General features: G+C 40.5%; 1 protein-coding gene across 3 annotated transcripts in view; it reads left to right on the top strand.

The window, feature by feature from the left end:
- Window positions 1-26,356, top strand: part of FRMPD4 (FERM and PDZ domain containing 4) — a 608,500-nt gene that overhangs the window by 95,922 nt on the left and 486,222 nt on the right. The window lies entirely within an intron of this gene.

Below are 26,356 nucleotides of genomic sequence, written 5' to 3' on the forward strand. Positions count from 1 at the left end.
TAACATAAATATGGGAGAGGGCTGGGTTTGTGGTTCATTCTTTCTTATTCTTGCCCGCTCTGAGCCATAAATGCTGTGAAGGAAGTCTGCTGCCCCATTGCAGTCCATCAGAGGCACCTGGATTCTGGAGAACATCCAAGCATGGGAAATGCCAAGATAGACTACTTCCTTGCAGAGGTATGCTTGGGCAGCTGTTCGGTTGTAGTTACGGTCAGGATATGGACTCTGTTCACATTGGACTGTATCCCTAAAGAACTATAAAGTAAAGTTGCATCAACTGTTCTGAGCCTGGTCTGAAGATATTCAAAGGGGTGCATGCTGGTTCTGACGTATCAAACGAATCAGGGTCTGTTACGCACATGTGGGGTATGAAGCTCAGCTGCTACAGAAGGTAAAGGAACAAAGGGGGTAATGGAGCAGTGTAGTTGCTATGGGTAACCGAGCACTAGTCCAAGACACAAGCAACCAGTCGTTAAGCGTGGTACCTGGTATATGTGACAGGTCCTCCAGTATCAATGGGGTCGATGTTCTGGCTCCATCCCTAGTAGCAGCCAGAACCGAACCCCCATTACCTGGTCACGAGGTACAGGAAATAAGGAGTTAACAAGTGCACACATGAGGTCCAGCCTGTGTGCTTGTCAGGACCCCATTTTGTTACTGGGCGTGAGATAACAAAGGAACACTGGACTGGTGGAGAGAGCACAGGCTCAGCACGTCCCTTGTAATACAACATACATGAAGTTACAGTGTGCAGTGACACGGGACAGCGCCTTTCAGATGAATTCTGCATTTTTACTGCACACAGTTTTAAGGCTCATCTCTAAGTCTGGGAACTGCCTTAATATTAGACTGTGCACATGACCACAGTCTCTGCCTGCCTTTTTGGGTTCCCAGCATGCTTTACGGATTCTCCTCTCCTGTTTACTTTCAACTTCTAGGGACTACATATCCCATGGTACTTTACTGTCTGCAAGCAGTGATTCCTGTACTGACTCCCGAAACTCTTCCAAGTACCTCTGTAATTCAAACGGCAGGCTTTGTGAATTCCGTGACACAGGAGTGATTATCAACAGGGCATAGTGAAAAAGTTTCACAGAATTTAAGGAAGTAAATGTGTACAGATGTTTCACAAAGTAAGTTTACTTCAAGAGTGTTCATAGAAATTAAATGTGGAAATTAATAAACGATTTTATATTTTTACCATAGGTACACTTAAAACTGACAATACACATTACAAGCTGACTGCACAATCATCTGAAGATTAAATAAGCGTTCCCCCCCCCCCCAAAAAAAAATTATATTGTTTAGGTGGGCCCCCATGTTACATGATTTTGTTAAATCTAAAGAATGTACACAATCAGATTGTCACATGTATGGCCAATTTAAAATTAAACCAAAGTTTAAAGTATGACTTATGAAAGGCATGACTCATTAATCCTTAGGAATATAAGAAGAACCCAGCATTGGTTTAGTCAAATGAACTAGTCAGATAAACCTGAGCTATTTCTCTTTTGGTTGCTATGTGTCTGAGCAAGGACCTTTCTCTGAGACTTTTAACAAGCTATTTTTTTGGTATAGATTGCAGTAACTTTAAATGGAAATAAAAGGGATGATTTATGGTATACTGTAGATATTATTTTTACAGTGTTATAGTTTTTTTACTGTAAGATTTCTTATATTTCAGCTTCTGTAAAAGCTATTTTTTGTAAGAATTATTTTAGTTTAGTCAGATTTGTGACTAAACACAGATTACATTTTTCTTTGTTAAAAAATTCTGAAATTTACCAAATTAAAGGCAACCTTGAAAATGGGAAGTACAGAAGCTGCATGGTCTTGTAGTGAGCATGCTACTGCCCTTACAGTCACTCTTGTTGTCTTGCAAGCCTTCTACTTCAATATTTAATAACTGATTCTGGAAGTGGGCAAAAATCAGAAGATCCAGGTCTGGGACTACAAAAGTATTCAAGCCAGAGACAGCCACATTAATGGCATTTTTAGAAAGAGTAAAAATGTGTAATCTAGCATTAACAAACTGCTTCTTTCATAAAAGAGAAAAAAAGTTGAAACCCAAAGGGAAATGTTTAGTTCATTATTAAAGCATTAAACTGTTCTCTTGTAGTTTTAACAATTGATTGATTTAGCCTTTTGAATATGAAATATGGATTTTGTTGTATGCTATGATTACATTTGTTTTAACACACCCTAAACCTCATGCATAATCTATTTTACAATATCCTAAATGCTCCTTACATTTTACACCTTTGGCTGCTTCTTCAATATGTGTTCAGGTACAGTATGAGCAGTTCTTTACCGCAGATAACTTAACTTGCTCTCCCTGTCTTCTTTAATGAAACTGGAGTATGGATTGCCAAATTGTGGTTTGAAGTTGGTTGCTTAGCATCCTAAACCTGGGCAATGGTAACTTAAAATGAAGCTCCAGTTTTGTTAAAAAAAAAAAAAAAAGTTCCCCCAGATAAACTACTCCATGCATACTCTCACACTGCTTACTGTTACTGATGTGCACACTATCCAGTGTCTGACCCTATTCCAGTATTACTACCTCTGCTCCTGTCATTGGCTGCTGTGTTATAATCAAGGTGTGACTTCTCTGCTTGGCCACCAGCTTAATTATATGTGCTGAACTGCATTTATTCTTTACTGACCACAGTGAATGTAAAGGGTTAACACTGGTGTTACAGAAAAATGTCACTGTCTTCTTTGCCTTCTTGTCACTTTGCCAGTCACTTTATTAGACCTAGTGCTGGTAGGTGGTCATTAGAACCACCTGAATTTACAGAACTCTCCTTCTTCCACCAGTGTATCTCACCTCCTCCACATAAGTCAGCTTTGCTTCTCCTACCTGTTTCTTCCACTATATCACCTCACAAGCCACCCTTTCTTCTGTTACATATGTTTTCCACCTTCTTCTAAAAGTCAGCTTTCCTTCTCCTATATGTATCTCCCACCTCCTCCTCACAATTCAGTTTTCCTTCTTCTACCTGCATCTCCAACTTCCTAATCACAAGTCATCTCTCCTTCTTCTCTATAGTGGCTGAAGACCTACACCACCACTGGTCAAAATTTGGGGCTCTTATCATCTATGGTTCCTGGAGATATGGGACTCCTTGCACAGCCTGTCAAAAGCTACATACAGAGTGGCCAGTTTAAATACAAGCTGGCACACTCTGTTTGCAGCAGACTGAGAGGATGAGCTCACAGAGCCTCTCCTCACTTATTGTCAGAGGCACTCAGCTCAATGGACAGCTTGGAGCCTGCAGAGTTTGACAGGCAGCACCACCTGTCAAACTGGCCTATTGATTTCAATGGGACCACTCTGCAACTGCAGACCAAACTCGCTCGCAGTAGCAGCATAGTCCATCAATGTAAAAATACCATTCAGCAATGTGAAAAAAAAAAAAAAAAAAAAAACAAGGAGTGGCAGTAGTACCTCATGAAAGCCTATCAGCTGCTGCTATACTATTTATTGAAAAGCAATCCACCACAGATCACTTTTCAGAGGGCAGTAAGCATTACCACAAATGTGAAAGAAACTTGAAACACATCATCCATTTCACGCTCCCCACCAACCAGGTCACTCCCCAGCCACTTCCCATGTTAGCCACCTCCCAGTTACCCCCCCACCCACTAATTGATTTCCCTCCATGACCACCTCACACCCCCCTGCTGACAGACCTCTCTCCCCAGCCTGTCCCCACAAACCCTCTCACCTGCTGACCTGTGGATGGGGGAATCACTCCCGCAGTGTTATTGTGTTCAGTCAGTGGGGAGCCTTCCCTACCCACAGAATACAATGATCAGTGTTGCTAAGTATAGCTGGCAGCACTGATTGTTTTGGGAAAAAACCTGACAGGCTGGTTGTACTCTAGTACTCAAGTCGATTAATAGATTGACTTGTGTACAACCAGCTAGCCCATACATGGCTGGTCTCTGCTTAATTGGCTTAATTTCAATCCATGTATGGCCCGCTTAACCACTACGCATTCCCTAAACATCCTTCCATAAACCTTTAAATTTTCCCTTCCCAGATTCCTTCATCCTCCTCACCTGTACATAGTGCCTGCTGTCATACCCTTCACACTCCTCTCCTGTACATACTGTCCACTGTCATACCCTCCACACTTCTCTCTTATACATAGTGCCCCTTTTCATACCCCCACAATACTCTCCTTTACATACTGCCCACTGTCATACACTTCTCTCCTGTACATAGTGCCCACTGTCATGCCCTCCACACTCCTCTCCTATACATAGTGCCCCCTGTTATACCCCCCACAATCCTCTCCTGTACATAGTGCCCGCTGTCATACCTGCCACATTCCTCTCCTGTACATATTGCTCACTGTCATACCCTCCACACCCCTCTCCTGTACATACTGTCCACTGTCATACCCTCCACACTCCTCTCCTGTACATACTGTGCACTAGCATACCCTCCGCACTCCTCTCCTGTACATACTACCCTCTGTCATACCCCCCACACTCTTCTCCTGTACATACTGCCCACTGTCTTACCCTCCACACTCCTCTCACATACATACTGCTCACTATCATACACTCCTCTCCTATACATAGTGCCCCCTGTCATACCCCCCACAATCCTCTCCTGTACATACTGCCAACTGTCATACCCTCCACACTCCTCTCCTGTACATACTGCCAACTGCCTTTCTCTCCACATTCCTCTCCTGTACATACTGCCCCCATAATACCATCCACACTCCTCTCCTGTACATACTGCTCCCATAATACCATCCACACTCCTCTCCTGTACATACTGCCCCCATCATACCCTCCACACTCCTCTCCTGTACATACTGCCCCCATAATACTATCCACACTCCTCTCCTGTACATACTGCCCCCATAATACCATCCACGCTCCTCTCCTGTACATACTGCCCCCATCATACCCTCCGCACTCCTCTCCTGTACATACTGCCAACTGTCATAACCTCCACACTCTTCTCCTGTACATACTGCCCCCATCATACCCTCCACACTCCTCTCCTGTACATACTGCCCCCATAATACCATCCACACTCCTCTCCTGCACATACTGCCCCCATCGTACCCTCCGCACTCCTCTCCTGTACATACTGCCCCATAATACCATCCACACTCCTCTCCTGTACATACTGCCCCCATAATACCATCCACACTTCTCTCCTGTACATACTGCCCCCATCATACCCTCCACACTCCTCTCCTGTACATACTGCCAACTGTCATAACCTCCACACTCCTCTCCTGTACATACTGCCAAGTGTCTTCCTCTCCACATTCACTTCCTCAGAACATTAGAGAGTTATCTTCTCTAAACTCATTCAAATTAAATCTAAAAACTTTTTTTCTTTAGATAAGCTTTTACACAATTGTCCCTTTTTTCCTTTTTGCTGTGTTTTTTTTCGTAAAGCACTTTGAGAAACAACCTTTAAAGGTGCCATATAAAATAAAAGATTATTATTATTGTTACTAGTATTATTGACTCCCATTCAATTTACAGCAAGGAGTGTGCAGACAAAATTATTCCAGGTGTCTGATTTAGGAGATCAGCTAATTGGCATACCGGCAGCCCTTACATCTTCATAAACCTCAATATTGTTGTTAATATGTTCTATTCACAGAATAGTGAATACCTTTAGAAATCATTGAAAATATTTTTTAGTACAAGAGTTCTTCCTCAAACAACTGCTATAAATAAACCTAATTAAATATTACTATCAAATCAAGACAAAATATGAAATAAAATCATCCAATTTATTGATTTATCGTATGCTACAATAAATTATGTATAATTTATGCTCATGGCTGAAGAGGTATGTCAACTTTGATATGAATTCCCTTAAGGCTCAGCACATGATAGTCCAGTTTCTTCAATTAAATGATATGGCACATTAACATTAATCAATGTAGCAAACTGAGGGTTGTTAAATACAGCAAAAGCTGGCCACATTTGTTTTACTTGAGTAAAGTATGCAAATAAATAAATTAAACATAAATGGCTTTATTAAAGCAAACCATTTTATTAGTGTAAATTGCCAGACATAGGCACCAAAAGGCCCCCAATCAAAAACTGCTCAAGTACAAAAACCTATTCACTGTGGATAGATAGATGGATAGATAGATGGATGGATAGATAGATACTGTTGAAGATATCACTTCCAAATGGAATGGTATAAAGCAGAACCTGTTTGCACATCTGTACCAGTCAGACAGGAAGTAAAGTAGGTGCTCACTTCCTAAAACCACTTAACCTCCCTGGCGGTATGATTATTTCAGATTTTAGGTGCTGAAAGCGGTACAATTATTTTGCACAGAAATCTTGGCAGCCTCCCTGACCAGTTTTCTTCTCATCTTTTCATCAATTTTGGAGGGACGTCCAGTTCTTGGTAATGTCACTGTTTTGCCACATTTTCTCCACTTGATGATAACTGTCTTCACTGTGTTCCATGGTATATCTAATGCCTTCAATGGAAATTCTTTTGTTCCCTTCTCCTGACTGATACCTTTTAACAATGAGATCCCTCTGATGCTTTGGAAGCTCTCTGCGGACCATGGCTTTTGCTGTAGGATGCGACTACGATAATGTCAGGAAAGAACTACAAGAACAGCTGAACTTTATTTAGGGTTAACTTTAAATGATGGCATACGTGTACTGACTCCTATTTAACATGAGTTTGAATGTGATTGCTTAATTCTGAACACAGCTACATCCCCAGTTATAAGAGATTGTGCACACGTATGCAACCACATTGTTTTATTTTTTTATTCTTACCCCCCCCCCCCCCCCTTAAGATTTCAGTTTGTTTTTCAATTGATTTGTACAGTTTATAGGTCACTTTAAAGGTGGAAAAAAATTCTGAAATGATTTATCTTTGTGTCATGTTTTTACATCACAGAAACCTGACATTTTAACAGGGGAATGTAGACTTTTTATATCCACTGTATATGTAGCAGAATACATATTAGCCTTGATATAAGTTTGATACACTTGAAGAACAGTCCTTTTTTTTTTTTTAGTTATAATAATGAATCATTTTACCTACAATATATTGTAGATGTTAGTAGATAGTTTTCACCCTTGTTGAAATCTGACATGATTGAGTACTAAAAAAAAAATACAGAAAAAAAAATACACCTATTATTTTTTGGTCCCATAGTTTTGATCCAATAGACTTCCTAACTAGCCCAAAATTTAACCTGCTAGCCATAGTATGTTAGTATTCAAACAATATGGAGACTAAGGTATCTAAAGCATCTAATGTGACCTGAATTGTCACCTGCTAGTTGCATGGTATCACAAGCTGCAAACTTGTTAAAGGTCAGTGACCTGCTAAGCAGAGAAAGATCAGGATGACTGCACTAGAACTGTCAGCAAAGGCAGCTTCATGATTTCCTTTAATAAATGTTCACATCTATACAGCTTGACGACTCTACAATAGAAACTAATAGAAACTGAACTAATAGAGTTCAGTTTGCTGAATCTTCTAAATGAATGTCCTACTGTTTGTTATAAGGTACTGGGGAACCCATGCATGCACTAAGATAGAGTGGCCAAATAAAAGTAACGAATATACTATTTAGACAGAAGAACACTGTGATGCATTTAACTAGCTATGCTTTATCGAATACATTTTGGCACTGCATAGCTAGCCATACATTTGTAGTGCATTTTAATGCATTTTCCATAGAAACAATGTTGATTTTATGCTGTATTTGTTTTTTGTTGCACTGCATTACAGAGCATCTATTGATTTTCTCCACTAAAAGGCTTATTGGTGGTTTCATTCAATAGATGAGCATATCATTTTATTAGTAGACTGTACGCTGACCTTTGTTTGACAGCGCAGTTTAAACGCAGCAAAAATGGATCAAATGCAATGTTATGTTTTTAGCATATCCAAGTGATTTCTTGTACAAAAGGTCAAACCATTTAAAGTATGTAATTGTGGGGTGAAACAAGATGATATTTATGGCCTGCATGTTTTATATTTTCAAAACTCGAAAGAAATCTTTTAAATTAAATCAAAGGGGATGTGTTACACAAATTTAGGAACCATCTTTGCTGGCTTGATTTTAAAGGTAATAGTCTGTTCCTAGTGAGTCATTGACCTGCAACAAATATTCAGCCTGTAAAGTCAAACATGTCTAAACGTCCATCCTGCACACTTGTTCCACATCAGTGATTTACTAGATAGTGAAGCCTGGATCAGGTTTTCTTTCCCTTATCTTTACAGGGTGATCTGGCCAGTAAGTTTGTTGCTTTTCAAAAGAACAAGCTCTCTTGCAGATGTAACAGTTAGAGGGATGAGACAAACCATTTGTCACTGACAGAGGTGCTTACAATGACCATCTTTCTTCATTTATATAAACCTTTTAACCCAAAAGGAAAAAAAAAACTGTTCATGCAACTGCTTTTAAAGTGTGAGCTGGAGTTTGGCTTAAATTTGTTAGTGTATCTAAATTTGCTAGTAAATCTTACCCCCCTTCTCCTAGATTAACATTACTGCTGTCCAAAGGTGCCCCTGTGCTCCTTCATGCAGAGTGTAGGCACTCTAATACAGGGGGTGTGTTACTGGCAAGATCACCAGGTGGAAAAAGTAAGAAAGAAGCTTAAAAAACCCCAAAAATGAATGCAGCCACCACGTTTTGGGTTTAATATCACTTTAATCACTTGCCGATCAGCCATTGTATATATACAGTGGCAGGTCGCCTCAATTGCGCAAACCACCATACCCGTACGGTGGTCCATGCATGTGACACTGTGGGCCTTGATGTCCGCCGGTGACCCGCGATCATGGTACACAGATGCAGAACGGGGATCCGTCTATGTAAATAAGGCAGATCCCTGTTCTGACAGGGGACATCATGGAGGTCTGCTGTTCCCAGTGATCGGGAACAGCGATCTCTGCGGTGTTCCAGTGAGCCCAGCCCCCACACAGTTAGAACACACCAAGGGAACACAGTTAACTCCTTCCCTGCCAGTGTAATTTATACATTGATCAGTGCATTTTTTAACACTGATCAATGTAATAATGTCACTGGTCCAGAGAAAGTGTCACTTAGGGTCAGATTTGTCTGCCGCAATGTCACAGTCCCTCTAAAAATTACAGATTGTCGCCATTACCAGTAAAAACATAAAAAAAAAAATAAAAGTCCATAAATCTTTCCCATAGTTTATAGATGCGATAACTTTTGCGCAAACCAATCAATATACACTTTTTGCGATTTTTTTACCAAAACTATGTAGCAGAATACATATTAGCCTAAACTGATGAATACATTTTTTATATTCATATTTTTTGGATATGTATTATACCAGAAAGTAAAAAATATTGCTCAAAAAATAAAAAATGCAGAGGTGATCAAATACCACCAAAAGAAATCTCTATTTGTGGGAAAAAAAGCACATCAATTTTGTTTGGGTACAATGTTGCACGACCGTGCAATTGGCAGTTAAAACAACGCAGTGCCGTATGGTCTGGTCATTAAGGGGGTAAAATCTTCCATGGCTGAAGTGGTTAAAGATGAAGATTTTCAAGACCTTCATCCTTTTTCCCTCTTCACCTTTTATACTTTTTGGAAAATGTTGCCGAACCCCACTTATTTACTTTAGCTATAAAGAGAAGCAATGAAATAAAACCATCGTATTTCATTGCTTCTCATTGTAACCCTATGAAAAAGGAACCTAAGGAAGGTCCCAAAAGCTTGTCTCCAAACTAAATGCATTAATCCATGGCTTACATGGCACAAGACTCTACTACCGCTATGATGCCAAATAAATATATTAAATGTAAATCATATTTACCTCCATATAGTTACATAATAAAGTTGCTGGTGTCAGCATCTGATCTAAATAATCTTTGCATTCTATGTGTAAATTGTATTCTGGAGCCCTCATATTGACATAACTACAGACTACATAAAGACAGCTGCTTTCATGTTGTCACCACTGCCACTGTGCACAGTGCTAGGACAAGTATTGGCTGCAACCACTGAGCAACACTCCTGTTTGATGCCGATCTTTAGCTCAACTCTTGTTGAGCAGGAATGGACATAGTTAGATCAAAATGTGGCTGGTCTCTGCTGAACCAGTCGAATTTTGATCCATCTATGGCCAGCTTAAGGTTCTATTTAAACTAGGCGTGGGTTGGATAGGTGCTGGGACCTTCTCTGGTTGTCATATAGACATGAATAGCGATCACTTCTAGACAAGTAAGATGTGGCAGGCATTCTTCACTATGTTCTAACCATAATTATGGTGTGTAATGTTTAACCCCCCTGGCGGTATTCCTGAGTCTGGCTCGGGGTGGATTTTCAATACCAAAAGCGGTATCATCGAGCCAGACTCGGGATCGCATTGCAGGATCCTGGAAGAGTTTACTTATCTTGTCCCCTGGATCCTGTTATGTTTCCCCGCTGTGATCGGCGAGCCGCCGTGTCTCGCTCGATTCACAGTGCCGAGCCCCATTCCCTGCGAGCGTTGCGGTGCACGGGGACAGAGTTCGGCGGCAAATTCAAAAAGTAAAACACACAGTATAGATACAGTATACTGTAATCTTACAGATTACAGTACTGTATCAAATAATTACACATCCCTTTTGTCCCTAGTGGTCTGTCCAGTGTCCTGCATGCAGTTTTATATTATATATACTGTTCTTTCTGCCTGGAAACTGGAGATTGTCCATAGCAACCAAAACTGTCCCTTTACATCAAAAGTGGCTTTAGACCAGCTAGAAAACAGCAATAATAAATTAGAATCACTTGCAGAATTGAGCGATAATGATTTGTGGGGAGATCCGTCATCAAACACTGAAAGTAACAAAAACGACAATTCTGCAACTGAGCAAATTTCAGTGTTTTTGATTTGATTACATTATTGAATCATTTTTATTATCATTATATTATTATTAGTTATAATTATTTATAGTTATTTATTATATTATAATTTTTTTTTTCGTTTTTCAAACTTTATCATACCCGGGATGTCTACTAGACTCTGGTTTGGACAGATTTAAGTGAATTATTCCTAAGAATTACAGGCCACAAATAGAGTTTTCTTTTGGTGGTATTTGCTGGGGTTTTTATTTTTTGTGCAGCAAATAAAAAAAAAACGAAAATTTAGAAAAAAATACGTTTTTCTTTGTTTCTGTTATAAAATTGTGTAAATAAGTAAGTTTTCTCCTTTACTGATGAGCACTGATGATGCTGCACTGATTGGCACTGATAGGCGGCACTGATGGGCACTGATTAGGTGGCACTGGTATGCAGCACTGATGGGCACTGATAGGCGGTACTGTTGGGCACTCATAGGCGGCACTGATGGGCACTCATAAGCGGCACTGATGACCACTGAATGGCTGCACTGATGAGTACTTATGGGTGACACTGATAGGTGGCACGGATGGGCACTGATGGGCGCTGATAGGTGGGCACTGATGGGCATGGATGGGCACTGAGGTGGCACTGATGGACACTGATGGGTGGCACTTCTGGGCATCACTGATGAGGAGACATCTGGCAGGCATTTGTAGTGGGCACTGATTGGCACCATTTCTGGACACTGATTGGCATCTTTTAGGGCACTCTGTGGCATCCCTGGTGGCCATGGGGGGCATACCTGGTCATGCATGTGTGCTGGCCATCCCTGGTGGTCCTAGCAGCATCCCTGGTGGTCCAGTTTGGGCATCTATGGGGGGGATGCGTTGATAAATAATCAGTGCAGACCGCCCTTTCAGGAGAGCAGCCGATCGGCTCTCTTCTACTCGCGTCTGTAAGAAGCGAGTGAGGAAAAGCCGATAATTGGCTCTTCCTGTTTACACTGTGATCAGTTGTGATTGGACACGGCTGATCACGTGGTAAATAGCCTCCGCCAGAGGCGCTTTACCGAGATCGGTGTTGAGATGTGCATGCCGGCAGTTATCCTGAAAGACGTCATATAATGATATGTTAACCACCGACCGGCTGTCATTTTGCTATAGGCCAGGCAGGAAGTGGTTAAGGTTGTGCACACTTATGCAACCATATTATTTTATGATTTTTTTTTACTTCCCTCCAACTAAAAGATTTCAGTTTGTTGTGCATTGTACAGTTAATAGGTCACAATAAAGATGGACAAAGTTCTGAAATTATTTATCTTTGTCTCATCTTCACATCACAGAAACCTGACATTTTACCAGGGGTGTGTAGAATTTTTATATTCATTGAGTGTGTGTATATATATATATATATATATATATATATATATATATATACGGTAGCTCACAAAAGTGAGTACACCCCTCACATTTTTGAAAATATTTTATTATATCTTTTCATGTGACAACACCTAAGAAATGAATCTCGCACGTAGATTCACAGTCTATAAAGCACTGGACTACCAATGAGAATCCCGTGGGGTCCTTGTGGAGTGCATAGTCTGGACTAGGTAAGTTGTTACACAGTCAATGTTCCTTTTGAGATAAACTATAAACAGGTACTTATCCAGTCCTAGGGTGCTTCATTGAACTCAATGCTTAGTCATTACAGGTTATGCCATGTTTCAAATCCTCAGGGTGATACTGTTGTGGTCACAACATCATAGGTGGTCACGAAAAATCGCCTGACCGGTTTCACCAGACTCTCCTGGCTGCCTCAGAGTCTAAATCAAAAAGCGGTCTGCTGCCATGTGCCAGCCCTTGGCTTTAGATAGCTGCTGGTACATGTCTCTCTGCACATTGCATCATGTGCCACATTGGACAGCGCCATCTAGCTGTGTACATCCAGACACTGATGCTGCAGATCGGATCACAAAACCAAGCAATGCCCTTGGATGTCCACAAGATGGAGACAAATCCTAAAGGCAGATCTGAACAAACCAACAGTGCCAAGATAAGACACAGGGCTACCAAACTGTTAAGTAGCTTAATTTCAATCTATTGTAAAAAAGAAAAAAAAAAGTTACAAAATACTCTAATGTGTACAGTGGGCTGTGAGAAAAAAAATGGAGAAAAGGAAAGGGGAGAGGATCCAAGGATCATAGCTATTTAAGAAATGGAACAAAACTCAGACTGTCATTCAATCCATTTTTTTTCTTCACAACCCACTGTTTAAGAAACAGACCCATTAGGGTATTTTGTAACTTTTGTAATAATTTTTTTTCTCTTTTTTACAAATAAATTAACATTAAGCTGCTTAAGTTCTGGTTTGACATTAAGCTGACAGCTCTGGTTTCTATGCAGAGCTGCACCTAATTTTGCACTCTCCAGTTTTAGTAAACTGATAACTTACAAAATTCCTGCTAAATTACTACTAAAGCATCGTTCACATGTGGCATACTAAAGCGTACGCCCATGGAGGCCATGTTTACCCGCACAGGGATGCACAGGTGTTCCATGCATCTCTGTACAGGCAGTCTAATTTATGTCAATTTGGATGCAAAGCTGCAGAGGCATATGTGTGGGTACATGACCCCGAACGCAGGCAGTGTGAGCTCAGGGACATGAACCCAGACCTACATGGATGTAAAATTGGGAGCAATAGCTCTGTTCATGCATGTGCTACATCCCAAATTACATCAATGGGACTGCCTGCACAGAGATGCATGGAACAGCTGTGCATCCCTGTAAAGGTACGCTGTGTATGCCCTGTGTGAACAAGGCCTTAGGCCCCTTTCACACAAGCACACCGATCAAGTCTGCCTGTCCATTTTTCAGGCGGGCCCAATCGGACCACCCATTGTCCTCTATGGAGAGGCTGATGAGATGCTGATGTAATGGACATGTGTCCGTTTACACCCGCCTGCCTCCGATCGGATCCACTAAAAACAGATGGATGGGGATCCCGTTCCCCATCCATCTAGCAGATTGGATTGGATGGTATTGGATGGAAATGGACAGGTGGTTCGTTTTCATCTGACCACCCCAGAGAGAACAGCAGCTGTGCCCGTGTCCACTCAGCATAGTGGGCGCGGACCTGTCATCCTCCTGCTCAGCTGGGATCAGCAAACAGATCCCCCCGCTGAGCAGGCAGTAATGCTTGACAGAGTCCGCTCCATGTGAAAGGGGTCTTACCAGGACCGGCGGTCCATTATTGGCGCAGGGGTGCCGCCCCCCTGCAAGGTGCCTGACTCATACGTTTGAGTTTTTTTTTCAAGCCACATGATTAGAAAATAAGGCTTTAATTAGCTGGAAAAAGGTTGGGCTTGGGGCACAGAGCACTGTGCCCCAAACCCACCCAATTTTGACAATGGCAAATTAATATTTGCTATTGTCTTCCAGCTTCTCCTCCCGACCAATCAGGACAGGAGGCAGATCGGGTTGCCCGGGAGGAGAAGCCAAGGAGGCCATGGAGGGGTGAGAGCTGGGGGGCGTCATTGTGGAGAGGCTGAGTGCGGGCGGACTTGGGGGGGTGGGGGGGTGCGGTCCCCCAAAAAAGTCACTGGGTCTTTTTTTTTTTACTTTCTACATTTTTTTACAGTTGTGTGTGTGTGTGTATATATATATATATATATATATATGTGTGTGTAAAAATATTTTTTTTGGGAGGGGTTTTTTGATGACATATTAGGGGTCTAGACAGACCCCCATATCTATTTTTTTGAGACAGAGAAAGGTAGTCCCTTTCTCTGTTGCACTTTACTTGATTGAATAAGGAATCTGTATAGAGACTCCTCATTCATTCATAAAATGACAGTCTGATACATAGTAACTCTCGTGGTTTACTATGTATCAGCTGTCAGTGGGACATATAGAAGCGATCTGTAGTGATCGCTGCCTGCGCCCACTGTACTACATGGGAGGGCTTGGTAAACACATATTCACCAAGCCCCTCAAGGCCCAACTTCACCCCCACCTGCACCGCTCCCCCCCGCAAACCCCAGCATGACAGATCGCCGGAGATCAATGTGGCCAGCATTTGCAGACTGCGAGAGAGGAGGGAGGGATGCCGCCAGAGCAGAGATGGATTGGGGCAGCGGGGGCCAGTATGGGGGGATGTGACTGATGGAGGGGAAACATCTGGATCCCCCAAGCCCCATGCAGCACCTAAAGCCAGCGGGAGCGGCAGTGGTGGGATGCCGGCTTCTAAAGGTAGCTGCAGGGGGGGTCCGATCGGGTGGAGGGGGGTGATCAGTGCGGGAGAAGGGGATAAAGGATTAGGATAAGAAAGGAGAAAGGGGGGGTCAGTTTTAGATGGAAGGGAGTGGCGGCAGATGGAGAGGCAGGGGACAGGGAAGCGGTGGCATGGAGAGGGCGGTCACAATTCAGGCTAATAACTCTGATCAGTGGGTTGTAATTTGCCTTACTGCTCATTATTGTCTATTTCTAGGCAAAAAACTTATGCTAGGCAGACATTGACAATGCAGTATAGTTTTTTTTTTCTCAATGGTTCCTAATAAATGGGTCCTCAAGTTTGAGATATTTGAAAACAGAAAGCATGTGTGTATTCATTCCCTTGGATGTAAGCTACACAGGAAATTTTTAATTGTTCATTAGTTTAATTGTTCTATATAGTTGGGAATCACCTTATACTGCAACACAGTGATTAAAAATCTCCTTGCAGTTTAGGCCTTATAAGGGGTAGCTTTGATGCTTTAAAGCCTCCATTATTTATGCAGTATATAAAGAACAAAGATATGCTCATTATTTCTTCAACTCTGAGTCTTAGGCATATACAAGTTCTGCTTCATGCACACATAAGTTGTGACTCCAAGAAATATAAATTGAGGGAACAGAAAAAGCCCTTTTGAACTTGAGCTATTCTCACTTTTCTTATCTATATGCTAGTTTATCTTCCAGTGGTAATACTTGTCTCATCTAAATTTAAAGTGGAACTATGTGCAAAGTAAAAAATTACATGTATGATTCCGACTGTCAATAGCATTAAGTATGCTTTCATAATATGTGCAGAGGCGCATGCTTTTCAAGTGCAGAAAAGAAACAATTATGTACCATGTGCTCTGTTCACTTCACAATGGAGCAGAGAGGTGTGGAATGGAGAAAGGCAGAAAAATTAAAATGCTTGAAAAAAAAGAAGAAAATGCAATATTAACAAAATTAGCATTTGCAGCCCATGCATAAGGGGCACAGGGGCACCCCCCCTTATCCATGCGCCCAGCCCCCAATTTACATGCAGGGCACTGGACGCATGGATTCCAATGGGGTCTTTTTTTAAGCACGTGATTAGAGCCTGAGGCCCTAATTGGCTTCAAAAAATGATGAGCCCACACAGTTGTGTGACAATAGCAAATTAATATTTGCTATTGTCTTCCTGATTCTCCCCCGGCCAATCAGGAAGCAATTTCTGTGAGCTGATTGGCCAGGGAGTTTTAGGACTTAGGGGTTTATTGGTGTTGGTTTGCCACCCCCCCCCAATATATTAAGCACTGACCGCCACTGAAAAACAGTATACATTTCCTTAAAATCTATATTTGAATTAACATTTATACAAAATGTACAATCAAATTACAGTGGTCAGTCAAGAGTTACACTCCTCTTTAAAGTTTCTGTACCACTTTATGGATTGAACTGCCTGAATGATGATTTATGACAGCTGGTAAGTTATCGCTTGCCTGAAAACATAACAATACCATTACTATCAAGGTTTCTCTTATCCAACGAATAAAGCATGGGTTCTGTTAAAATGAATTATGTAGAAAACTTACATACAATGAAATATAGACAAATCAAAGCACCTTGAGGAATTGTTACTTCTAAACAGGCTATATACTGTAGTAAACCTGTTTTATAAGACATAAAAATAATTATAGCAATAAAAATATTTACTTTGCCCACAAATCGCTTTCTGCTTTTATATTTTGACATATAATTATATATTTGGGGGAGAGAGTCATGATTAATACAGTGAAGTTGACACTTGAGGAGTCATTTGATCTGCACAAGAATAATCTTGCAAATGTAATTGTTAAAGTGTAACTTCACTTTGCCCAAGAAATTAATAAATAATAATTCCTTGAATGATATCCGTGAAAATTACATGCATTTAAAGAATTTTAGGAAACTTCATTGCAGAGTACTATCTACTCTCTATCTAATTTCTTCTAAGTGCTGAGTGGGAGGGTCTCCCTGCTATAATCGTATGATTAGCCCCATTGTTGTAATAAAATACAAATGCTAGAGTAAATAAAATACAAATACAAGGGGCTAAGTTTAGTAAAACATTTTTTTTTACAAATCAGCACAAGGGATAGTACTTACATTTAACCGGAAGTATTCCCTGTGCTAGTGCAGGCTGCCATAGTTATTCTCTGTTCTCTGCACCTCTCCCATACTCCACAGCTATAATTGTCTGGTGTTGTTGGGGTTAATAGAGCGGAAGGACCTGTTACAGGCACTCATCAAAAGACTTTTTATCTTCCATTTTTTTATTAAAAAATATAATATTACAATATTTGGTTGATAGTCCATAATTTTGATATATTGGAGTCAGCATTTTCTGAAAGAAACCCCAAAAACTTGTACTGTATGAATAAAGGTAGATTTTCAGTTACAGTTTATTCAGTGGTGGTTAAATCGATGCACACAAATATGGGCCCACAAAAAGCCTATTGTATGTACTTGTATATGGTGTCTTTGCAGGCTGTTGCTATCCTTTGTCCTTTCCTAGAAAGGAAGATAACCTGTTAGGAAATACTTTGATATGTGAATATGATCAGACTTTCACTCTCAGTCCTGAACATAACAAAAATTCCCCAACATCTTCTCCAGCTAGTCAGCAAAAAAAGCCTAATCAAACTGTCTCAGCATTTGGTGAAATACAGAGTTTTTTTTTCTTTTAATACATTTGCAAATACATGTGAAATGACAATTTCCAGTCAAACCATCTCTGCTCTCTAAATATAAACAATCTGAGATCCCATTTTAGGACCTGTATATGGCAACGCATAAATGGAGCACAGAACTGCCTTGGAGGTAGCAACTTGATCCTTAAAGTACAATTCCAGAATATACCTAACTAATCCAAAAAATGTCCCCTCTCCCCTCCTAACACCTATTCTGACTAACCTGTGTAATGCCCCGTACACACGGTCGGACATTGATCGGACATTCGGACAACAAAATCCATGGATTTTTTCCGACGGATGTTGGCTCAAACTTGTCTTGCATACACACGGTCACACAAAGTTGTCGGAAAATCTGATCGTTCTAAACGCGGTGACGTAAAACACATATGTCGAGACTATAAACGGGGCAGTAGCCAATAGCTTTCGTCTCTTAATTTATTCTGAGCATGCGTGGCACTTTGTGCGTCAGATTTGTGTACACACGATCGGAATTTCCGACAACGGATTTTGTTGTCGGAAAATGTTATAGCAAGCTCTCCAACTTTGTGTGTTAGAAATTCCGATGGAAAATGTGTAATGGAGCCCAAACATGGTCGGAATTTCCGACAACAAGGTCCTATCACTCATTTTCCGTTGGAAAATCCGACCGTGTGTACAGGGCATAAGAAAGATTTGAATACTTACCTACTGTGAAGCTGCTCTAGTCTTGTCACATGATCTTCCCTGTCAAAGCCACTGGCAGCTGAAGGGGAGAGGAGAGAGCTCTTGACAAGGAGAGAGCGCTAGTAAAGCCTGGAGAGGTGGCATCACCCGTAGAATTACTATGACCGTTCCATTGTTAACACTTCCTTCTCTCCCCTGACACAGTATTAAATAAGTAAATATATAGATCTTTCTTATTGAGGTTAGTTAGCATAAGTGCTAGGAGGGGGGAGGTAACATTTTTAGAATTAGTTAGTTTTATCCAGAATTCTACTATAAAGGTACAGAAACACTTGTTCCATACTTGTTTATTTTTATAACGAATAAAAATGGCAGCCACTTAGAAAATATAAAACTAGTAAATAGATGCACAGTGTCAAAACAATTCAAATAACAGTACAGAAAATCTCCAGCACCCCCTCCAGCTAGTCAGCACAAAAAAAAATTACACATTTGCAACTTTTTAGGTTAAAACATAGGTTTTTGTTGCATACATTTGCAAAAACATGTGAATATATATATTACCACATCAACTGTAAAGTAGACATGTCAAACTGGCATGTTTATTGGGTTTATGTGGCCCTCACATGTCTTCCTTGTAGCCCCCAGCCAGCTTAGGAATTATAAATGAAATACATGTGAAGCCACATTTTCTAGTCAAAGCACCTCTAGAAAATATGTTCCCTGATGTTCCATTTGATGAAGGCAACTCCTCTTTATATTATATGTCATCTAAATGCTTCATTGGATGTTTTATGGAACCTTTCTCTGTGATAAATATTGCCAGTAACAGTTATTTCTATAATATCTCAGGGAACTTTGGAAGAAAATACAAGACTATTTGCCTGCTTTAAAACGTTTAATGTCAAGTTCAATCTATTATCACATGGTCATTAAAATGGCGCACTTTTGTATTTTTGACTCCCTCCCAGTTCCCTCACCCATCCACCAGAACCTTCACATTCACCAGGCATGGCTTTGCATCATTCTAGCACAAATGAGCACACCATGCCTACCATTGTTCAAAATTGTACCCCTATAAAATACCCATTCTTAGAGTAGGTCAAATTACATCTGAAGCACAAGAGCTTGATCCATTTCTGCATCTGGTACCCGTGGTAACAAAAGCTTACAATTGTTGTAGTACCAATTTAATATTTCTTAAATTGAAATACACAGCTAATGGCATTTTTTTTCAACCTCTGTTGCCGGACATTGTAGCATGAATAAACTGTGTATAAATAATTCTGACTTTTTTATTCAGTGGCATATTAGGTCATCCTTAACTGAAAATATTTCCCTGAAGTCGTTTCCAAAAATAAAAACCAAATGGTTTATATAACAATGATAGTACTACATTGCCATACAAATGGAAAAGAGACACATTTCATACATTTCTTAAATGTAATACAGATAATTTAAAGGGAACGTGAACTGTGGAAGCTGTGCTCCAAAAAGTCAGAGTGCAAAAGACTAGTCAGCAGTATTGCCTGTAGGCTTCCTGCTGCTATTCTTTTCTCTATTACAGACTTATAATGCATTGTTCTTTACTTTGTCTCTCTATAGAGGCAGCTATATTGGCAGTCCACTAGATTTTGCTTTATCCTGTCAAAACTGCCCCTGATGACTTTTGATCTGATGACTAGTGGATAATTATCACAAAGTAGCCAGAGAGGTGGTGAAAGCAGAAATCTGCAGAATGGATGAAGCAACATCAGGGAGATCCTTGAACTGCAGGTACCCAGGTACAGTTTCCTCTCCGGCAAGTAGAACAGTGAGCAGCACATATCACAAGTGACATAATCAAACTGACTTCAAATTTAAAAAAGACTAGCAGAGACACAGCTGCTTAGAAAATCTCACACTGCAAAAATAAAGCTAAGAGGTGGCAGGTACAAGAATGTTCAGGAATAGGAAATGCATTACTATTTTCCACAAGGAATTCAAGATAAAAGGTAATTTTTTGGGGGTACTGCTTAGACAAGATATTGATAGATGTTTTCTATAGAATAGTTACATAGTTAAATAGTTGGTGAAGTTGAAAAAAAAGACACCAGTCCATCCAGTTCAACCTATGATGTGTGTGTGTATATGTTTGTCAAGAGTACATTGTATACCCCTGTATGTTGTGGTCGTTAAGGTGACTATTGATGCTCCTTGCTGATACCATCGCTTGTGGAAGAGAATTCCACATCCTTACTGCTCTGATAGTAAAGAACCCTCTATGCAGTTTATGATTAAACCACTTCTCTTCTAATTTTAGTGAATGGCCGCGTGTCTTTTAAAATTCCCTTTCACTGAAAAGTTTGATCCCCATGCTTGGGGCGCCAGTATGGTATTTGTACATTCATATCATGTCCCCTCTCAGGCGTCTCCTCTCCAGAGAAAATAAGTTCAATGCTTGTAGCCCTTCCTCATAGCACAGGTCCTCCAGTCTCTTTATTAGCTTTGTTGCCCTTCTCTGGACTCTCTCCAGTTCCAGCACATCCTTCCCAAGGACTGGTGCCCAGAACTGGATGAAATACTCAAGATGTGGCTCGACCAGAGTCTTGTAAAGTGGGAGAATTATCATTTTATCTCTGCTGTGAATCCCCTTTTTAACACATGCCAGTATTCTGTTGACTTTGCTTGCAGAAGCCTGGCATTGCATGTCATTGTCATCTACTAGGACCCCTGGGTCCTTTTCCATCCTAGATTACCTCAGAGGTTCTCCCTCTAGTGAGTAACTTATGTTCATATTTTTGGCACCCAAATGCATTACCTTACATTTTTCAACATTAAACCTCATTTGCCATGTAGTTGGCCACCCCATTATTTTATTTAGGTTTTCTTGTAAGGTTTCCACACCTTGCGTAGATGTTATTGTTCTGCTTAGTTTAGTATCATCCACAAATACTGAGACTGAGCTGTTTATCCCATCCTCTAGATAATTTATGTGTAAAGTAAACAGGATTGGTAACAGGACAGATCCTTGGGGGACCCCACTTTCTACACCAGACCATTCCGAGTACTCACCATTTATCATCACCCTTTGGACTCGCCCCTGCAGCCATTTTTCAGTCCAGGTACTTACCCCATGGTCCATGCCTACATACCTTAGTTTTTACAGTAAACATTTGTGTTGAACTGTATCGAATGCCTTTGCAAAATCCAAATACACCACATCTACAGGCCTTCCTTTATCTAGATGGCAGCTCACTTCTTCATAGAAGGTTAAAGAGGATGTAAACCTGACAGGTTTTACTTCCTCTTTATTCCCCTGCAAAGTAAAAGCATAATGGGCTAGTATGCATTATGTGGCACTTGCATTGTGGACCTGTAAACAAAGCCCGCAATGTCCTCACTGGTAGAAGCATCCATCTTTGCCCCTCTTCCTTCCAGGGCCGCGGACACTGGCTCTGTGACTGGCCAGAGCCGCGTGACGTCATTTCTGCGCATGCGCGCTGGAGCCGCCAGTCACAGCACACACTGGGGCAGAAATGGCACAAAGGGCCGTTTCTTCAGTGTGCATGCACCGATGACATCATCGGCACACTACAAGGTAAATACCTCCTAAACAGCGCAAGTTTAGGAGAAATTTTCAGTACATATAGGTAAGCCTTATTATAGGCTTACCTACATGTAAAAATGTCTCAGGGGGGTTTACAACCACTTTAATAGATTGATCTGGCAAGAACGATTCTTCATGAATCCATGCTGATACTGTTACCGTCTTTATTACAAAAATCTTGTATATAGTCCCTTATCATCCCTTTCAATAGCTTGCAGACTATTGATGTTAGGCTAACTGGCCTGTAGTTCCCAGGGATATATCTCAAGCCCTTTTTAAATATTGATGTTGGCTTTTCTCCAATCAGCTGGTACCATTCTAGTCAGTAAACTGTGAATAAAAATAAGTTCCTTAAGGATTCTTGGGTGTAAGCCATCTGGTCCTGGTGACTTATTTATGTTAAGTTTTTCAAGTCTATTTCTGATTTTTCTTCTGTTAGCCATGATGGTACATTAACATTACAGTCTTAGTTACTGTATCCCCCCATTTCTTTTGACTGAGGAGAAGAATACATTCAAAACCTTTGCCTTCTCTCTGTCTTTTGTAGCCAAATTCCTTTCATCATCCCTTATGGGGCCAAAATATTCTGGCCTCACTTTCTTACTTTTATATACTTAAAGAATTTATTGTTTTTTTTGTGCCTTTCATGTTCTATCTTAGCCCCCTTAATTGCGGTCTTACATTTCTTATTGCATTCTTTGTAATGTTGGAATGCTGACAATGACCCCTCAGTCTTGTATTTTTTGAAGGCCTTTTCTTTTGTTTTTATATGCATTACTACATTGGAGTTTAGCCACGTGGGACTTTTGTTAGCTCTTTTAAATGTATTTCCCGTTGGAATGCACTGACCAATACCTTTATTTAGTATGCACTTAAAGCACTCCTATTTTTCCTCTGTGTTCTTTGTGAATGGAGGAGAAGAGGAGATCCAATACAGCTTAGTGGATATTTATCCCTGGGTTTATGCTATAAGGAGAGAAGAGGAGAGTGCAATGTGATTTTCTATAAAGGATCCATATATTAAAGCCTTGTCAGACCAGCTGTGGATTTCAATGCAGGAGAGGAGAGGAGAGGAGAGGGGAACATGAACTGCTGCTAAGCATATGTATACCAAAGCACCACTAGACCTGCTGTGGTCTTTGTTTAAGGTGAGCTGCTAGGGCACACACCTGGTGGATATCTGGATGGTGGGAGCAATTGTGTTCACAACTTTCAAGAACTGTTTTTTGAGCATATGTTCTTCATATCACTTTTTGATGCACAAGCACTTTATTATTTGGGACTTATTTTAATATTTTTTATATAAAATCAGATGAATATCAGCTTTTGGCACTTTAGCACCGTTTCACATATTATCGCATATTATTGCATATTATTTTTTGTTTTTATTTAAATTAGGGTTAGTCATTTATGCATATTTGTTTATTTTTTCTGTTTAGCATCTTTATCACTGTTTCGCATATTATTGTATATTATTGCATATTACTGCAATTACTGCAATTTTTGCTTTCTGGGTTTTTTTAATTATGGATAGGCATTCATGCATATTTGTCTATTCTTGATATACACATACCCCTCCCCCTTTTTTACCTTCCCTATCTCTGCGATAGCATATCTTTACTTTTTGAGAAAAAGGCAGAACTAAAGTAAAGGCAAAAGTTTTTTCTCATTTTGGTGAGAATAAGGAAGGGTTGTTAACCCTGTAAGTTTTTTTGTCATATGTGTCCCATTGGGGAGATTTCCTTCACTTTAGTTATTTAGTTATTTAGTTGGCTTTAGTTATACTTTACACACATAGTACAGCGGATTTACTGAAGGAGTAGTGTTCATTGTAAAGTGACTTTTCACAGAGCTTAGTGAATGACGTAGAACTAAGCCAATCTTGTGCAAGAAAAAAAAATGTCTTCCCATATAATTGGATGAAGTCAGCATAATTTCATCTTGTTCAATAAGCTACTAAGCAAATCAAAAACTCATTTGAAAAGTAGGTGTGTTCTACTCTGGTAGTAAATGAATGGCATTGGTGTTGATTTACTAAAACTAGAGAGTGCACCATCTGGTGCAGCTGTGCATGGAAGCCAATCAGCTTCTAACTTCAGCTTGTTCAATTTTGTTCAGCTTGTTCAGCTTGTTCAATTTTGACAAAAAAAAGCTGATTGGTTTATATGCAGAGCTGCACCAGATTTTGTATTCTCCAGTTTTAGTAAATCAACTCCAGTGAGTGTATTGTTGACATAAATAGTTTTACACTGTTTGTTCTGTACATCAGTAAGAGGCACACAGAATTCATAATAACAGCACAACTGAGAATGTTTTTCTGTGTTTACTCACTATTATAGTCATAACAATATGACAATTTCTAAGCACCAGAAAACCAAACCATTTATAATAAAGTCCTATAAGAGCAATGTCTGTGCTGTAAGTATTGCACCAGAGATTTTCCAGTAACAACTAGAAATTCATAAACATTTTTCTAGGTAAAATCAAACTTTTAGACAAGTAATGATTACAAAATTAAGACTTGTCATGTTTTTAGCTAACACTTAGGATGACAAACATTTATCAGGGACATAAACTTAAGGCCCCTTTCACACGTGCGGACCGTATGTCCGTATTTCATCCATCCGTTTTCGGATGAAATACGGACATACATGCATCCCTATGGGATAGCGGGTGTCAGCGGATGAACATCCGCTGACACCCGATATCATCTGTCCTCGCTCTCGTCCGATTCTGCGGACAGAAGAAAATCCTATTTTTCTATCTGTCTGCAGAGCGGATCGGATGAACACGGACAGACGGTCCGTGTTCCTCCGATCCCCGATAGGGGAGAGCAGAGATCTGACAGGGCGGTCCCTGCACAGTGTACGAGTCCCGCCCTGTCATTTGCCGGCTCAGCTGGGAAAAATGGAGAGATCCCCGCTGAGCAGCAGATGTTCACGCGGCGGATTATCACGGATCCGTCCCGTGTGAAAGGGGCCTAAAAAGTAACACTGCAATGTAAAAATGTATTTTTGACCGTGATTCTTTATTTGATTTAAAGCGATAGTAAAGCCTTTTTAAAAAAAAAAATAACAAACATGTTATACTTACCTGCTCTGTGTAATGGTTTTGCACAAAGCAGCCTGGATCCTCCTAATTTTGGGTCCCATGCTGGCGCTCTTGGCTCCTCCTTGCTGCCGGGTGCCCCCACAATAAGCAGCTTGCTATGGGGGCACCCAAGCAGGTGAGCATACAAGCTGCGGCTCTGTGTGTTCATTCACACACAGAGTCACGGCTTGGCCCCACCCCATCCATCTCCTGATATCCTGGCTCATTGACTGTGATTGACATAAGCGACAGACAGTGGGGGTTATTTACGAAAGGCAAATCCACTTTGAACTACAAGTGCAAACTACAAGTGCAAAGTGCATTTGAAATTGCACTGAAAGTACACTAGGAAGTGCAGTCGCGGTAAATCTAAGGGGTAGATCTGAAATGAGGTGAAGCTCTGCTGATTTTTATCATCCAGTCATGTGCAAACTGAAATGCTGTTTTTTATTTTCCTTGCATGTCTCCCTCGGATCTACAGCGACTGCATTTCCAAGTGCAATTTCAAGTGCAGTTTGCACTTGTAGTTTGCACTTGTAGTGCAAAGTGGATTTGCCTTTAGTAAATAACCCCCAATATCTTCCACTGCTGCTGACAAACAAGCTTCTTGTAGACATCACTGGATCAAGAAGGGGTTCGGGTAAGTATTAGGGGGGCTGGGGGGGGGGGGCTGCTGCACACAGAAGGTTTTTTACCTTCATGTATTGAATTGTGCCTTTGCAACCACTGATTTATTAGATTTTGTAGAGGATAATTTAAATATTTGCAAAGCAAAAATATATTTCAAGAAGGAACGTTGCCTTGAAATAAATTTTTAGGCAGGCTTTTAATTGTAGAAGAGACCTAATATAAGGCTGATTTACTACAGAAGTTAAGAATCTACACTGGAAAAAATGTGTGAATATTCACTTCAATTTTCCAATGATGTGAAAAAGCTTCTGCACATGACTGAGTATTCAAAGTGAACAAAAATTTTCATGGCTGGACAATTTGTTTGAGTGTTCTCAACATCTTTTAAACACCTGCCTTTATGTCTCTTCTGCTTTTAGACCTTATTACCTGTCTGCTTGTGATATTCTTTATACAGTATACTGAGCTATGCATGTGCTGATCGGTGTATACTCTAAGCATGCCTTGGTGCCAGGACGAACTAACTCCTGTAGGCATGTATGGAATATGTCATCCTGAGCCATCCAATCAAGATTTCCAAAC

Source organism: Aquarana catesbeiana, linkage group LG02 (genome assembly GCF_042186555.1).
Source record: "Aquarana catesbeiana isolate 2022-GZ linkage group LG02, ASM4218655v1, whole genome shotgun sequence".
NCBI lineage: Eukaryota > Metazoa > Chordata > Amphibia > Anura > Ranidae > Aquarana > Aquarana catesbeiana.